Here is a 16,828-nt window from a genome sequence, read left to right as displayed (position 1 = left end):
TTGTGCCTCAGTTTTCTCACTGTGAAAGGGGATAGAGATGACGGCTTCACAGGATACCATGGAAATTAAATTATTTTTTAATTTTTTTATTTTTTAATTTTATTTTGTCGATATACATTGTGGCTGATTATTGCTCCCCATCACCAAAACCTCCATCCCTCCTCCCTCCCCCCCTCCCCCCCAACAATGTCCTTTCTGTTTGCTTGTCGTATCAACTTCAAGTAATTGTGGTTGTTATATCTTCTTCCCCACCCCCCGGTTTTTTTTGTGTGTGTGTGTGTGAATTTATATATTAATTTTTAGCTCCCACCAATAAGTGAGAACATGTGGTATTTCTCTTTCTGTGCCTGACTTGTTTCACTTAATATAATTCTCTCAAGGTCCATCCATGTTGTTGCAAATGGCCGTATTTCATTCGTTTTTATAGCTGAGTAGTATTCCATTGTGTAGATGTACCACATTTTCCGTATCCACTCATCTGATGATGGACATTTGGGCTGGTTCCAACTCTTGGCTATTGTAAAGAGGGCTGCGATGAACATTGGGGAACAGGTATACCTTCGACTTGATGATTTCCATTCCTCTGGGTATATTCCCAACAGTGGGATAGCTGGGTCGTATGGTAGATCTATCTGGAATTGTTTGAGGAACCTCCATACCATTTTCCATAGAGGCTGCACCATTTTGCAGTCCCACCAACAATGTATGAGAGTTCCTTTTTCTCCACAAACTCGCCAGCATTTATCGTTCAGAGTCTTTTGGATTTTAGCCATCCTAACTGGGGTTAGATGGTATCTCAATGTGGTTTTGATTTGCATTTCCCGGATGCTGAGTGATGTTGAGCATTTTTTCATATGTCTGTTGGCCATTTGTATATCTTCCTTAGAGAAATGCCTACTTAGCTCTTTTGCCCATTTTTTAATTGGGTTGCTTGTTTTCTTCTTGTAAAGTTGTTTGAGTTCCTTATATATTCTGGATATTAATCCTTTGTCAGATGTATATTTTGCAAATATTTTCTCCCACTCTGTTGGTTGTCTTTTAACTCTGTTAATTGTTTCTTTTGCTGTGCAGAAGCTTTTTAGTTTGATATAATCCCATTTGTTTATTTTTCCTTTGGTTGCCCGTGCTTTTGGGGTCATATTCATGAAGTCTGTGTCCAGTCCTATTTCCTGAAGCGTTTCTCCTATGTTTTCTTTAAGAAGTTTTATTGTTTCAGGGTGTATATTTAAATCCTTAATCCATTTTGAGTTGATTTTAGTATACGGTGAGAGGTATGGATCTAGTTTCATTCTCCTGCATATGGATATCCAGTTATCCCAGCACCATTTGCTGAAGAGGCAGTCCCTTCCCCAGTGAATAGGCTTGGTGCCTTTGTCAAAGATCAGATGGCAGTAAGTGTGTGGGTTGATTTCTGGATTCTCTATTCTATTCCATTGGTCAGTGTGTCTGTTTTTATGCCAGTCCCATACTGTTTTGGTTGTTATAGCTTTGTAGTATAGCTTAAAGTCAGGTAGTGTTATGCCTCCAGCTTTATTTTTTTTGCTCAGCATTGCTTTGGCGATGCGTGGTCTTTTTTAATTCCATATAAATGTCTGGATAGTTTTTTCCATTTCTGAGAAAAATGTCTTTGGAATTTTGATGGGGATTGCATTGGATTTGTATATCACTTTGGGTAGTATGGACATTTTCACTATGTTGATTCTTCCAATCCAAGAGCATGGGATATCTTTCCATCTTCTTGTATCCTCTCTAATTTCTCTCAGCAGTGGTTTGTAGTTCTCAAGATAGAGATTTTTCACCTCCTTGGTTAACTCAATTCCTAAGTATTTTATTTTTTTGGTGGCTATTGTAAATGGGCAGGCTTTCTTGATTTCTTGTTCTGCATGTTCACTATTGGAGAAAAGAAATGCTACTGATTTTTGTGTGTTGATTTTGTATCCTGCTACTGTGCTGAAATCATTTATCAATTCCAGCAGTTTTTTTGTAGAGGCTTTAGGCTGTTCGATATATAGGATCATGTCATCTGCAAACAGGGACAGTTTGACTTCATCTTTTCCAATCTGGATGCCCTTTATTTCCTTCTCTTCTCTGATTGCTCTGGCTAGTACTTCCAACACTATGTTGAATAGGAGTGGTGAGAGTGGGCATCCTTGTCTAGTTCCTGTTCTTAAAGGAAAAGCTTTCAGCTTTTCCCCATTCAGGATGATATTGGCAGTGGGTTTGGCATATATGGCTTTAATTATGTTGAGATACTTTCCCTCTATACCTAACTTATAGAGGGTCTTTGTCATGAATGAGTGCTGAACTTTATCAAATGCTTTTTCAGCATCTATGGAGATGATCACATGGTCCTTGTGTTTGACTTTATTAATATGGTGTATCCCATTTGTTGATTTGCGTATGTTGAACCAACCTTGCATCCCTGGGATGAATCTCACTTGATCATGGTGAATAATTTTACGTATGTGTTGCTGTATTCTGTTTGCTAGTATTTTAGTGAGGATTTTTGCATCTATATTCATCAAGGATATCGGCCTGTAGTTTTCTTTTTTGGTTATATCTTTACCTGGTTTTGGTATCAGGATGATGTTTGCTTCATAGAATGAGTTTGGGAGATTTGCGTCTGTTTCAATCTTTTGGAATAGTTTGTAAAGAATCGGTGTCAATTCCTCTTTGAATGTTTGGTAAAATTCTGCTGTGAATCCATCTGGTCCTGGGCTTTTCTTTGTTGGGAGCGTTCTGATAACAGCTTCAATCTCCTTTATTGTTATTGGTCTGTTCAAATTTTCTACGTCTTCATGGTTCAGTTTTCCGAGCTTGTGTGTTTCCAGAAATTTATCCATTTCCTCCAGATTTTCAAATTTGTTGGCGTATAGTTGTTTATAGTAGTCTCGAATGATTCCTTGTATTTCAGATGAATCAGTTGTAATATCACCTTTTTCATTTCTAATTTTTGTTATTTGAGTCTTCTCTCTTCTTTTTTTTTGTTAGCCATGCTAATGGTTTGTCAATTTTATTTATCTTTTCAAAAAACCAACTTTTTGATTCATTGATCTTTTGTGTTGTTTTTTTGGTTTCAATTTCATTCAGTTCTGCTCTGATCTTAATGATTCTTTCCGTCTGCTAACTTTAGGTTTGGATTGTTCTTGTTTTTCTAGTTCTTTAAGGTGAAGTGTTAGGTTGTTCACTTGCCATCTTTCCATTCTTCTGAGGTGAGCATTTAATGCAATAAATTTCCCCCTTAATACTGCTTTTGCAGTATCTCACAGGTTTTGGTATGATGTATCATTATTTTCATTCGTTTCAATAAATTTTTTGATTTCCTGCTTGATTTCTTCTTGGACCCATATGTCATTAAGTAGAATGCCGTTTAATTTCCATGCGTTTGTACAGTTTCCAGAGTTTCATTTGTTATTAATTTCTAGTTTTAATCCATTGTGGTCTGAGAAAATACATAGGATAATTCCAATTTTTTTGAATTTATTGAGACTTGATTTGTGACCTAATATGTGATCTATCCTGGAGAATGATCCATGTGCTGATGAGAAGAATGAATATTCTGAGGTTGTTGGATGGAATGTTCTGTAGATATCTGCCAATTCTAATTGGTCTAGAGTCTTGTTTAGATCTTGTGTTTCTCTACTCATTCTTTGCCTAGATGATCTGTCTAATATTGACAGTGGGGTGTTCAGGTCCCCTGCTATTATGGTATTAGTGTCTATTTCCTTCTTTAGGTCTAATAGAGTTTGTTTTATAAATCTGGCTGCTCCAGCATTGGGTGCATATATATTTATGATTGTTATGTCTTCTTGATGGATCTGTCCTTTTATCATTAAGTAGTGTCCCTCATTGTCTCTTTTTATGGTTTTTAGTTTAAAGTCTATTTTGTCAGATATAAGAATAGCTACTCCAGCTTGTTTTTCTTTTCTGTTTGCATGGTAAATCTTTTTCCATCCTTTCACTCTTAGTCGATGTGAATCTTTATGGGTGAGGTGGGTCTCTTGTAGGCAGCATATAGTTGGGTCCTCCTTTTTGATCCAGTCAGCCAGTCTGTGTCTTTTGATTGGGGAATTTAAGCCTTTTACATTAAGAGTTGTTATTGAAAGGTGTGGATTTATTCCTAGCATTTTATTGGTTGTTTGGTTGTCTTAGGTGTCTTTCGTTCCTTGCTTTCTGATTTACTGTTTGGTTTCTGTGTTTGTTGGTTCCTTAGGTTGTAGATAGCGTTTTTGTTTGATTGTTTTCTCTTCATGAATGCCATTTTTATTATACTAGTGGGTTTTGGTTTTTCTTGGGTTTTTATGGCAGTGGTAGTTATTTTTCAGGAACCAAACCCAGTACTCCCTTGAGGATTTCTTGTAAGGGTTGTCATGTGGTAGTGAACTTCCGCAGTTTTTGTTTGTCTGAGAAATATACTATTTGCCCTTCAGTTCAGAAGGATAGCCTTGCAGGGTAGAGTATTCTTGGCTGGCAATCTTTGTCTTTTAGTATTTTGAATATATCATCCCATTCCTTCCTGGCTTTTAGGGTTTGTGATGAAAAGTCTGATGTTAGCCTGATTGGGGCTCCCTTATAGGTGATTTGACGCTTCTCGCTTGCAGCTTTTAAGATTCTCTCTTTGTCTCTGAGTTTTGCCAATTTGACTATGACATGTCTTGGAGAAGGCCTTTTTGGGTTGAATACGTTTGGAGATCATTGAGCTTCCTGGATCTGAAGATCTGTGATTTTTCCTATACCTGGGAAGTTTTCTGCCACTATTTTGTTATATATGTTTTCAATGGAATCTCCATTTTCCTCCCCTTCTGGAATACCCATGACTCGGATATTTGAGTGCTTAAGGTTGTCTGATATCTCTCTCAGATTTTCTTCAAGGTCTTTGATTCTTTTTTCTTTCTTTTTGTCTGCTTGTGTTATTTCAAACAGCCCATCTTCAAGTTCAGAGGTTCTCTCTTCAACTTCGACAAGCCTGCTGGTTAAACTCTCCATTGTGTGTTTTATTTCGCTGAATAACTTCTTCAGTTCAGCAAGTGCTGCTACATTTTTTTTTCAGGACATTGATTTCCTTGTACATTTCCTCTTTCAGGTCCTGTATACTTTTCCTCATTTCATCATGATGTCTAGCTGAGTTTTCTTGTATCTCATTCAGTTTCCTTAGAATTATCACTCGAAATTCCTTGTCAGTCATTTCAAGGGCTTCTTGTTCTATAGGATCTAGAGTTTGAGATTTATTAACTTTTGGTGGTGTACTTTTGTGATTTTTTGTATTTCTGGTATCTTTTTTTTGATGTTTATTCATTGTGGCAGGGGGTTTCACAGTCCACCGGTTTGAGACTATTGACTAACTAAGATGTTGCTGTGGTTGCCAATTTGGTATGGCTACCTCTGTGACTGCTCAGTTGGCCTCTAGTGCCTTGTGTGTGTGGTTGCCTCGGGTCTTGGGCCCCTCCAGGGAGCCACCTTTCTGGTCAGCTTGGACTCTGCTGGGCTGGTGGATCACGTACCACAGGGTTGAGCTTTCACTTCCTGTGCAGGACTTCTCCCTGTTCTGTGTGCTCTGGCCCAGGCTGTTGGATCGTGCAGTGGTGACCCCACAGGGTGTGTGGTTTCTGTCGAGTCTCCGCCTCCCTGGCCGCACGTCTCCCCACTCTGTGCGAACTGGGCTGGGCTGGGACGTGTCTTCTGCAACCCTCGTCTATCAGCTGGGCCTTCAAGACCCTGCTCGGCAGCGCCTTGCCCAGGAAGTCTACCAGGTTTCTGCTAGGCACAGATGACCGGTCACTCTGGGTGCCTTTGTAGCACTGTGTAGATCTTTCTCGGGACTTGTTCACCTTTGTATCCCCCCGGCATGGACCAAGTCTAGTGCCCGCCTGCAATCAGCTCTCCGGCAGGTTCAAGCGGACTTGGGAACTCTCCTACCACACTATTCCCAACCAGAAATTGGTTAGGCATTTTTCCGAACTGGTGGCCGCTGAGATGGTATCTGCCTCCCAGTAACAGGAAGTTTACCGGGGCCAGAGTCCAGGGTGTGGTGGAGTGACAGTCATCCCCGCCCGTACTTCCTTGCCCTCCCATCACTGGCCGGGGATGCCCCACGCCACCAGCCCCGCCAGAGAACTGGAGGGAGTGGGAGGGGAGGCCGGCCCGCAGGCCCCGGGAAGCCCCACGCCAGGGCAAGCAAGTGGGAAGGCTGAGTGAGGAGCCGAGCCGGGCAGAGCTGCCAGCACCTGGGAAAATGGAGGCAGCCCTGGGGCGGTGAATGGCCCGGTGATGCAGGCGGAAGCTGGGTGGGCATCAGCCCCCCAAGCAGGGCCGGGCCAGGGGTCACTCACAGGGCTGTGTCAGGTCGGGCGCTCACTCTCTGCCTCTGGTTTGTCACCTTCCCCGTTCTCGGCTGCTGCCGCCTCAGGCTGCTTGCTCGGTCCTGCGGCGCAGCTCGGGCGCTCCCAGGAATCTTCTTTTATGCCGGCCTGAAACCTCGAATCCTGAATAGGGCATCTGGCCGCCTTCAGCGCAGCCCCGGCCTCCGGGATCCTGTCTGCATCCACAGCAGCCCTGGCACCATGTTCCCTGTTTAGAGACTCGCTTTTGCAGCTAAGAAACAGTTCTTTTCCTGCTCCATTCTTCAAAGCTGTTGCCTGTAAATGAGGCAGCCTCTCCTGCCGAGGGCAAAGTGGCAGTCACCCCCCACGACCGGCCAGCAGCAGCAGTCCTCCCTTAAGAGATGGCAAGAGGAAGGTCCACAAGTTTCCCGGCTTCTTGAGGCCCAGTGGCCGCCTTTCCCACCTCAGCTACTCCACGCCAACTGCCGCAGCTACCGCCATCTTGAAAACCTGTCTATTTTTTTTTTTAAAGGAAAAGGAAGATGTAACTGAGATCAGTGGATTAAGGTATTGCTACAACGACTTCCTGTTCAGAATCTGGCTCTTGTGAGTGCTTTGCAATGAGCTCACGCTGAGGTCTGTTTTTCACTCGCTGTCATCCTCTGTGCCTTAAGAGCATGGGTGATGCAGCGTTTCTAAGAGCCGTGGAAATTAAATTAGACCAGTCATTCCCAGACTTGTCTGCACCTGGTATCACCTTGTCCCACCTCAGTGAGCCTCATTTAATCGGTCTGGGTGTGGCCTGAGCTGAGTGGACAACGACCTGCAGAGCAACATGCCCAAGTTTTATTGTGACTACTGTGATACATACCTCACCCACGACTCTCCATCTGTGAGAAAGACACACTGCAGTGGTAGGAAACACAAAGAGAATGTGAAAGACTGCTATAGGGAATGGATGGAAGAGCAGGCTCAGAGCCTGACTGACCAAACAACGGCTGCTTTTCAACAAGGAAATCTACCTCCTACTCCATTCTCTGCTCTTCCTCCTGCAGGGGCAATGATCCCACCTCCTCCCGGTCTCCCGGGTGCTCCTCGCCCTGGTATATGCCAGCACCCCATGTGGGGGGTCCTCTCATGATGCCAGTGATGGGCCCTCCTCCTCCTGGGATGATGCCAGTGGGACCTGCTCCTGGAATGAGGCCACCCGTGGGAGGCCACGTGGCAATGATGCCTGGTCCTCCAATGATGAGACCTCCTGCCCGTCCCATGATAGTGCCCACTCGGCCAGGAATGACACGACTGGACAGCTAAGAATAGAGAGGAGGCTTCTTTATATCAGTTTTATGTTACTTGTTGTACTTCATCAAGAGATCATGGTGCTGTGACTATGGGTGTTTTCTAACAGCGTGACATGCAAGACTTGCTCCCCTTTCCTATTAAAGAGAGAATAGTTTTGGAGGGGAGAAGTGGGACAAAAAAAAGTGCAGTTTTCATTTGTACTGTGAAATGTGAAAATAAAATTGTCAACACTTAAAAAAAATCCTCAGGTGATTCTAGGGTATAGACATGTCTGGGAATTCCAGAGTTAGATACTCCTGTGACCAGTCTTTGTAAACTGTGCAGATGTGTTTTTATGCTTTTTCCTGAGGTCCCTTCTCTTCTGCCTTGTTTCCATAAAATTGAAATCCCCTCTCCTCTCTCCTTGAATCTCCTAGCTCCTGCATAACCTCTCAAAATGGAAACTGCAGACTTCTCTCACAATCTGCACTCAACCTATCCATTCACTCCTATGACCTGCACAGAGCTTACCCAAAACACGCTGATTGAAAAAACCCACTGTGACAAACGTCCTTGTGTACCAAGGAAGACTATCAAGGTGCTATGAGTGGAGGGTCAGTGGCTGTGGTGTCTCAGCTGCTCTCTGAATGGCATAAGGTTTTGGGGCTCCCACCGTTTGGCTCTGCCAGGCGCCTGGGGACACAACCAACCCAAGTCCAATTTAGATAAGCTCCTTAGTGGCTTTAACTCATTATTTCATGTTTATTTACATCACAGTCTGTGTTTGTTACAGCATAGAAGGGAAATGTGATTTGTATGCAGTACCATATACAGTCCATGTGTGCTGCATACAAACCTATGCACTAAAGAGACCATTAAACATGAAATAATGTGGTATTAGGCATTTTGGTGATGCCTGTTGTGCTATACTTCTTGGGGTGTGTGCTAGAGGAGTGTAGGAGCGTGCAGTGGTAGGCGGGCAGCTGGCTGTGGGTGGCTGGCCTGGAAACGCTTTACTCTGGTTCCTATGTGTTATAATGAATCCAGGCTCACGCCATCTGAAATTCTCAGGGGCTGTGAGAGTCTGGCAGTGGGTGTGCCCTCTGTCATTTCAACCATGCACTCTCCCAGCCAGGAGGTCTCTGCTCTTCCTGGGGACAAGACAGCTTAAGGGCCTGCTAGGCCTCAAACACTCCCCTGAACCCTGACCTGCTTTCAGCCTGTCCTTTCCTGGGGTGTTGGAGGTGGGCAGAGGAAGCCGGGGTCTGGAAGGATGAAATAGAAGGGAAAGAGATTGGGAGAAGCAGGGCAGCCTGTTATTTCCATCCTAGCTTCCTCCCGGGACTTTCACCTGGTACTTGCTGGGAGGGGGCTGGGGATGGGCTGGACTGGGGAGCTGGGTGGCCAGGGCTGAGGCCCCTGCAGGGCAGTGATGCTCCACCCTCCCCTCTGCCCACAGAGTCTGTCCTGCAGACCTCACACTTACCCAGTCAAGGACCTTTCCTTTCTCAGTCTTCCCTTTCCCTGTGCTGGAGCATCTGAGCAGAGTCAGGCCAAGCTGCCAGGACTGTCTGTCCCAGAACCACCCTGTATTCCCCACTGCACACACCCCAGCACAGGGAGGGGGCAACATGGCATCAGAGGCCCCACATCTGCTGCTGGGTCTGCTGCTCCTGGCCTCAGGTGAGGGGCAGAGGGAGGGGAGTAGATCCAGGGACCAGGGCAAGGGTGGAGGGTGGGGGGAGGGGAGGTGGAGGTGAGGAGAGATGGGGAGCGGTCTCTGAACACAGGTCGGACAGAGAGCAGGTGTGGTGCTGGGGCTGCAGCGCCGTCTGGGGTCAGGTGCTGACTGTGGTTGTGCCTTATTCCTTAGGCTGAACTGACAGGCTTATTTCCTAGGTTCCTGGGCACAGATCCACGACAGTGAGGTGGTGTGAGCAGTGCAGAGGCAGGTGGCCTCTGTGAAATGCCAGTTCCCTCCCCAGAAATGTGAGTATGAGAATAAAACCTGGTGTAAGGAAGCGGAAACACATCGTTGTTCCAGGTTAGTCACCAGCTCCGGACCCCACGTAATGGCTAAGAGCCCTCCACATTTTATCTGGGACAACGCTGATGCTGGCTTCTTCATCATTACCATGACTGAAGTCAGGACAAAGGATACAGGACACTACTGGTGTGGAATATTTGATGATTCCAGGAAGAGTGTCCTTATTCTCAAAAATGTCCACCTGATGGTGACTTCAGGTGAGCTCTTTGCTAAGGGAAGGCACCTTCCTGGGTGTCCAGGAAAATAAAACTGGTCACTCCCTTCTCTTGCCTCCTCCACAGACCCCACCAGCTCTCTGCTTCCTTCCACAATGGCTGTGGGGCTCTTGGGTCTCCAGTCCTCAGATTCAGGCTGTCACCTCCATGTCCTGGATCCTGCGTGTCCTGGCCCCAACAGGTAGAAGCCACTCTTTGGGCCCACTGGGTGTCAAGCCCCAGGCCACACGCTGGCACAGAACAACCTCCCCTTCAGAACTGTCCACCCTCTATAGGCACATGGCATCTGTGTGAGGGCCTGGGGTCCAGATCTCCCCAGGCTGGACACGATGGTTGTTTTTCCTGGACCTGAGTTCAAGGCAAGACCAGAAGGGGCTCAGGACTCCGTGATTTGAGGTCTGAGTTGCTGACAGGATCAGATCTGGGTTCCTGGGATAAAGGGCCTGTGGTATCTCCGCAGGAGCCATCCTGAGGTCTCCCTGCCTTTGGGGGTGACTCAGTATCAGGATTCTCTCTCTTCCGCTTTCCACCAACTCCAGGAGAAGCTCCCTCCCATTGGGGCCCCAGTCAGCCCTGGCCTGAGGGACCCCAGGGTTGGTCTGACCCCTCACCCTTTCCCTCCTGGGGACCAGGGCTGCCCTTGCCTTCTCTGTCCTGTCCTCAGCTGCACTTACTTTTCCAGAGAGGGCCAGTCCAGCCTCTGCCAGCAGCCCTGAGCCCAGGTAGGTCTGGGGTCTCCCCAGAAGGAGGGCTGGTCTCTGATGCAGGAATGAGGAGGCCAGGGAGGTACAGGAGTTTGAAGGGGGTCCCCAGGACTCAGTCCAGAGCTGGGCTGGGCAGGAGTGACAGGGTAACTCTAAACTGGATGGAGCCCAGCATGGAGGAAAGGGAATATCTGTCAGTGCTGATTTCACAACGGAGGGAAAGGAGGCCTAGAGAAAGCAAGTGGCCTGTCCAAAGTCACTCAGCTATTTCAGGGCTGGACCAGGACTAGGATCAAGGCCTGCAGTCTCCTGGCCCGGTGCTGCTCAGGTGGTCTCAGGTTCTCCACATGCACCTCTGTAGCCCCCACCCAGGTTTGCCTATCGCTGATCCAAAGAGTCTTCCCCTGAACCCTAATAAGGCTGCTTATACCTTTGGCCCCAGTGGCTCTCTGCTCCCCATCCAATAGAACTCGTGCTGTGGGCTCCCTAGCAGTGTCACCCAGAGAAATGACAACCCTGGTCATATCTTTTTTCCTGGCCAACCTCTCCCTCCCCACTGGGTGCCTGGGTTCCCATGATCTTCTACCAGGAGGCCCCTGGGTCTTGCCCCAAACCACTGCCCCTTTCTAGCGAGTTCTGTCTGGGTGCTGCACACATACATGCTGTGGTCCCATGCTGGGTTCGGGGGCTGCTGCCCCCAGCCCAGACCTTCCCTCCCTTGTCCCTCAGTGGGACCAAACTTCTTTCTCCCTTCCCATCTGCCTGCCAGCAGTTTCCTGCTGCTTCTGTTGTGTGGCCTCCTTGTGACCAAGGGCCTGGTGCTGGCAGCCCTCCTCACGTTCCTGAGATGTTCAGCACAGGTGAGTGGGGCCTGGGTTTGGCTTGTGGGGCAATGGGGCAGGGGTGACTTCTCTCCTGGGAGGGAGGGGCTGCAGGAAAGAAGTAGCCAGGGATGACACAGGTGGCATTGTATCGGTTGGAACTTACACCAATTTAAACCTTACCCTGTCTGTCTCTGCACCCTCATTTGGGTGTTACAAGCTGCCATTTTCTTGGACCTTCAAACTCATACCCCTGGTGCACGTCCATCCACCATAGCTGGTTGCCTGAGTTTGAGGCTGTAGCCTCAGGCACCTTCCATAACTCATTCTTGGGTGTGCACACAGACAGACTGATACACACACGTTTACAGATATTCATTCCCTCCATCGAAGACCAGACCTCCATGCCCGAGTCTCTCCTAGGGTCCAACTCTTAGGAAGGGGCAGAGCCTGGAGCCCTAGAGCTCCCATCCCAGGACATGCATCATTTTGTGTCCAGAGGGGAAAAGGTGTGGGCAGGAAGGAAAGGAGGACAGAATCTGATGAGATGGGGACACTTTAGAGAATAAAAAGGAGCTGGGAAGAGAGGCAGTGGACGGGTGGTCTTCTCGTGCTGAACTCTTCCTGCTCCTCTCATCACAGGGCTCTCCTGCAAGACCCCAGACCCACGGGCTTTCCCTGCTGAGCCTGGGGTTCCCCGACCTCCTCCTGCGCTCCATGACCACTGAGATCCGGGCCGTTCCTGTGCCTGTGGATGGTGTCTCTCTGCACCTGAATACACTGTTATGGAAGCTTCTCTCACCCCAGAGCTGAGGACCCCCAGATTGCCTGGTCTCCACTCCATGTCCCCAAAACACAGACCCATCCCCTTGGGAATCTTCCTGTACAGTTGGGCCAGCCCTGTCCTACCCCACCCCCCTCAGTGGGGCCAAACCCCACTCATCAGCATTTTCCTCCTAAACTGCATCTCTTCCTGCCTCCAGGGTTTCCTGCTCCCCCTCCAGGGTTTCCTGTTCCCCCTCCAGGGTTTCCTGTTCCTCCTGCAGGGTTTCCTGTTCCCCCTGCAGGGTTTCCTGTTCCCTGTGAGCCTGCAGAACAGCTGGTCCCCCGCCCAGGTCACCAGTGCCCATTGCCACTAACTTTGGTTCCTCTTTCTCCTTTTAAAGGAGATATCCTTAGTTCATCCCATATAAAAATGAAACATTTGATACTTCCAAAAAATGACATATATCTAAAAAGCATATTGCAATGAAGGAAAAATATGGTGGATAATAAAAGGGTTAATAGCTTTAGTACATAAACATCTTTTTCTTTTAAATAAATAAGAATCAGGCAAACATTTAGATTTAAAAAAGGGCTGAGGATGTGAACAAGTCATTCATTGCAAAATCAGGAATGAGTAACGTGTCAACACGTGCTCAGTATGGCTGAAAATCAAAGAAAAGCAAATGAAAGGAGAGCCTGTTCTTTACTCACCAGTTCAAAGAAGATTTACATAAACAGTAATCATGTTCTGTCCTGGAGAGGCAGGGAAAGGGCTTTCTCACGCATTGCTGGAGGGACGTCATTGATAGCCTCTTCCTGGAGGGCAATGAGGTGAGCTTTACAATAAAGCTTATACTGCTATTTGTTGATTTTCCAGTTTTACATAGTATCTCCTAACTACCTATTAATGAAGATGAGAATTGAGTCACTTACATTACTTTTCTATCCACTCCTGCTTCCTCTGTCCCCGAACCCACAGTGTAGTCAACCATCCACAGCATCAATATTTAGGTTTTACATTTTCAGACCCCGTGAATGCTTTTTTATGGCCCAGCCGTAGAATGAATGCACTTTGGTCATGTTTTCTTTTCAGTATAATTTTTATTATCCCTAAAGTTGCCTTATTTTTCATTTGTTTTATTTTCTAAGTACTCATCACTAATTCATTTCTAAACTTTCTATCTGAAGTGTAAATTTCATCTCGACAGGTTCAAACACATTGTCATCAATTGATTTTATTCCCTTAGGACACCCTGATGTGGCCTGATGTCCTGCTGGAACCTAGACTGGCTTCTCCCTAAGCGTGGTGCACCGCTGTGCTAGGATTTGTCTTGCCCTCTTCTTGGACGCTCCTTTGGCCTCTATCTGCTGGATGTGCTCACTCCTGAATCTCATGTCTTTCTTTTTCAGGGTTCATCCCTCTTTTGCCTGGGACATTTCCTTAACTACCTTCCTTTACTTTTTAGAAGCCCAGTGCCATTTTTATTTCCAGTCCATTGACTATATGATTTTGTTTTCTTCTCTCCCTCTTGATGTTTTTAGGATCTTCTCTATTTCCCCCAGTTGATTCTGAAATTCCGTGTTGATGTACGGGTGTAGGCCTTGTGTTATTTATTGTCATGGGTATCCAGTGGGCGTCTTCAATTGGGAAAATCATGTCCCAAATTTCAAGGTACACATTTTTTTTCTTTTATAATCCTCCCTCCACTTTCTGCCTTTTTCCCCCTGTGGAGTTTCTTTTATACAAATGTTAGGCTTTAGGGAACTATCCTTCAAATTTCTCACCTTTCTCTCTTACTTTTCACCTTTTTTACTTACTTTTTTTTTTTTTAAGTTGGAGAACTTACTTTTATTCTTGCAGTTTTATACTAGGAAGTCAACATTTAATTTAATAACCTATTGTTCACACTTGATTTATAAAAAATTTTTAACCCTTAAATTATACATCAATATCCTATGACTCCAAATTTTATTTATCACTCTCCTTCAAGTCTGAAGAAAATGACTGGTTTTTTAAGTTCCACAGACAGCACAGTCCCACTAACCTAACATTTATTCTGAAGTCCTACACTTACATGAAAATTAAGAATAGCCGATATCAAACTGGCCTGATTGTGTTCCTGGCTCAGGATAACTGTAGTAAATTTGCAAATCCACACTAAGACACAACATTAAAATAGGGTGTGTATATCTTAAAAAAAACTTTTCATTTTTTAAAAATGAAATTTAGAGTAAAGTAAAATTAAAAATTGACACTAAAATTTTACCAAATTTCAGCCTTATTATGGTATTTTATCCAATTAAGCTTTCAAAATGCCTGTTTAATTGTAAATTAATTGTGAATAACTTCAGGTATGATTTTTTTTTTTTGCCCAGCATTTCAAATTACAAAATTAATATAACTTTTAAAATGTCAAAGTATGCTATGCCTATTGCACTTTTCTACTAGGCTGGGCTAATATCTTCTGTGGCAAGATACCAAAAGCATTGAATAAAATATACTTTTAAATCAATAAGTACTTTGATTAATTTCCCTGAAATTATCAACATCATTACCAAAATATTCTAGGATTTTGTAAGATTTGATTCCTTGAGTACAGTTTTAAAGTTAAACTTACGGAGGGAAAAAAAATACCGCTCATATATATTAACTTTTTATGTCTTTTTCATCCCTCAATGACCACAAAGAATTTTAAACAAATGGTGATTCATGTTTCCTGACTTAACAAAAAGCTATAATTTCTATTATCCAAATTAAGAAGTATACTATTCAAAAGGTATTAATTTTGAAATGTTTATGTCTGTCTGTCTGTAGGTCCCCTTAGAACCTTTCCCAACTTTTATAATCAAGAGATTTTAATCAATTGTGTACTAGAATCAAACTAGGTAAGGAAAAACTTACTTTTTAAAAATAAAATCACTTCCCAATATGCTTGACAGAAACATGCTATTCATTTTCATTTGAGTTCCATAGACATCATTACTGAAATCTGTCCAATGGTTTATTTCCAATTGTTCCACTACAGAATTCTTCAGCATGTTTTAAGATTGGCTGTAGCTAGAGTTCCTACTTCCATTTGGACCCTGCTCTCCTTCACTGCTTGGAGGTAGTTTTGATTTTGGCATCTTATTAAGAATAGCTGCCATCTCTTTTCTCTCATCAAAACTTTTCTACTGCTCATATAGTTTTAAGATAACCCCTATTATTTCCAAAATCTTCTCCATATACACAGAAAGCTCAGCAAACCACTGTCTGGCATTTTTCTGCTGCGCAACCCAGACTGCATGTGGGCAGGCTAAAGCTATCATGAAAGGAGGATACGGCAGGCAAAGATCCATTCTGTAGGGATCATTCACTATCCTCCACACAAGGGGAAGCAACGTGGCTTCTTGGCCCATGTCCTGCACATACTGGAGCAAAGGTCGATAAGAATGATACACTCTCAAGCAACAATCCATTCATTCTAAAAGATAAAATTCACATTCTAATATATGATTCATCCTATAAGAAAATTCCTTATATGAATTCAACTTACAAGGAAAGCATATGAAAATCTAGTTTTTAATACAGAAGTAGCAGCAGAAATCAATCTTGTATTTGAGACTGCTCCAAATTCCTTTACTTTGGATGCCAAAAACACACATGTAGGAGCCATTAGTATAGTATCTATACTTTTCAGATCATACCTGGCATAGTCTCTTGAAATAGACTGTAGCAGTGGCAATAACTTGTCTTAATTTAAGATGTTCACCTAATGCTTGGATAGCATTTGTATACAATATTTGTAATTTCCAAAACTTCTTCTGAGAGAAATTTTGAGTGCTTTCGGTGCTCCTTCAACAGATCTTGTTTATCCAAAATGCATTGCAAATAGTGGGAGCTCTGCCAAAAGGTCCCCGCCATGGAACACGGCTTGCCCTGATAAAAAAAAGCACCACCCAGTGGAGTGGACTCCAGAGAGACCACAGACTCAGCCCATCCGGCGACCGTGCTCCTAGATCACATCAGCTCAGTTCTGCTCCTCCGCCTTGTTTACATTTTTAATTGAGGTTTAATTTATAGTGAAATGCACAGATCTTACATGTTTAATTTGATGAGTTTCGATGAATGGGTGTAACCCACTTCCATATCAATATATATTGATAGAACAATCTCATCATTTCTGCTCCCCCAGAGGCAACCATTACTCTGATTTCTTTCACATAGGTTAGCTTTGTCTCTTCGAGAACTTCTCATGAGCAAAATCACAGAGTCTGTAGTCTTCTGTGTCTGGCATTGTTCACTCATCATGCTTTTGAGGGTCATCCGTGTTGTTGCATATATCAGTATTAGCTCCTTTTTGTTCCTAAGTAATGTGCCCTTGTATGACTGTCCCACAACTTGCTTCTCTATTCACCTGCTGACATTTGGGTTACCACCTGCTGTGGCTATTGTAAATAAAGCTGCTGTGATTGTTCTCAAGTCCTTTTATGGACGTATGCTGTATTAGGTTGCTAGGGATGCCATAACATAGTACCACAGACTGAGTGTCTTAAACAACAGAAATTAATGTTCTGACAATTCTGGAAGCTGGAAGTCCCAGATCAAGGTGTCAGCACAGTTAGTTTCTTCTGAGGTCTCTTCTTGGTTTGTAGCTGGCTGTCTTCTCCACAGCTGTTCATAACTGTTTTCTTC

The 16,828-nt window shown here is 44.6% G+C and overlaps 2 pseudogenes; one reads left to right on the top strand and one right to left on the bottom strand.

Annotated features, from left to right (window-relative positions):
• The first annotated feature begins 7,153 nt into the window (after positions 1-7,153).
• Positions 7,154-7,634, top strand: LOC134379037 (U1 small nuclear ribonucleoprotein C-like; annotated as a pseudogene).
• A 7,561-nt stretch (positions 7,635-15,195) lies between these two features.
• Positions 15,196-16,075, bottom strand: LOC134378706 (cyclin-C-like; annotated as a pseudogene).
• Between the last annotated feature and the right edge of the window lie 753 nt (positions 16,076-16,828).

Source organism: Cynocephalus volans, chromosome 5 (assembly GCF_027409185.1).
Source record: "Cynocephalus volans isolate mCynVol1 chromosome 5, mCynVol1.pri, whole genome shotgun sequence".
Classification (NCBI taxonomy): Eukaryota; Metazoa; Chordata; class Mammalia; order Dermoptera; family Cynocephalidae; genus Cynocephalus; species Cynocephalus volans.
Note: the sequence above shows the minus strand (reverse complement) of the source record. Positions and strands in the feature narration are given on the sequence as shown.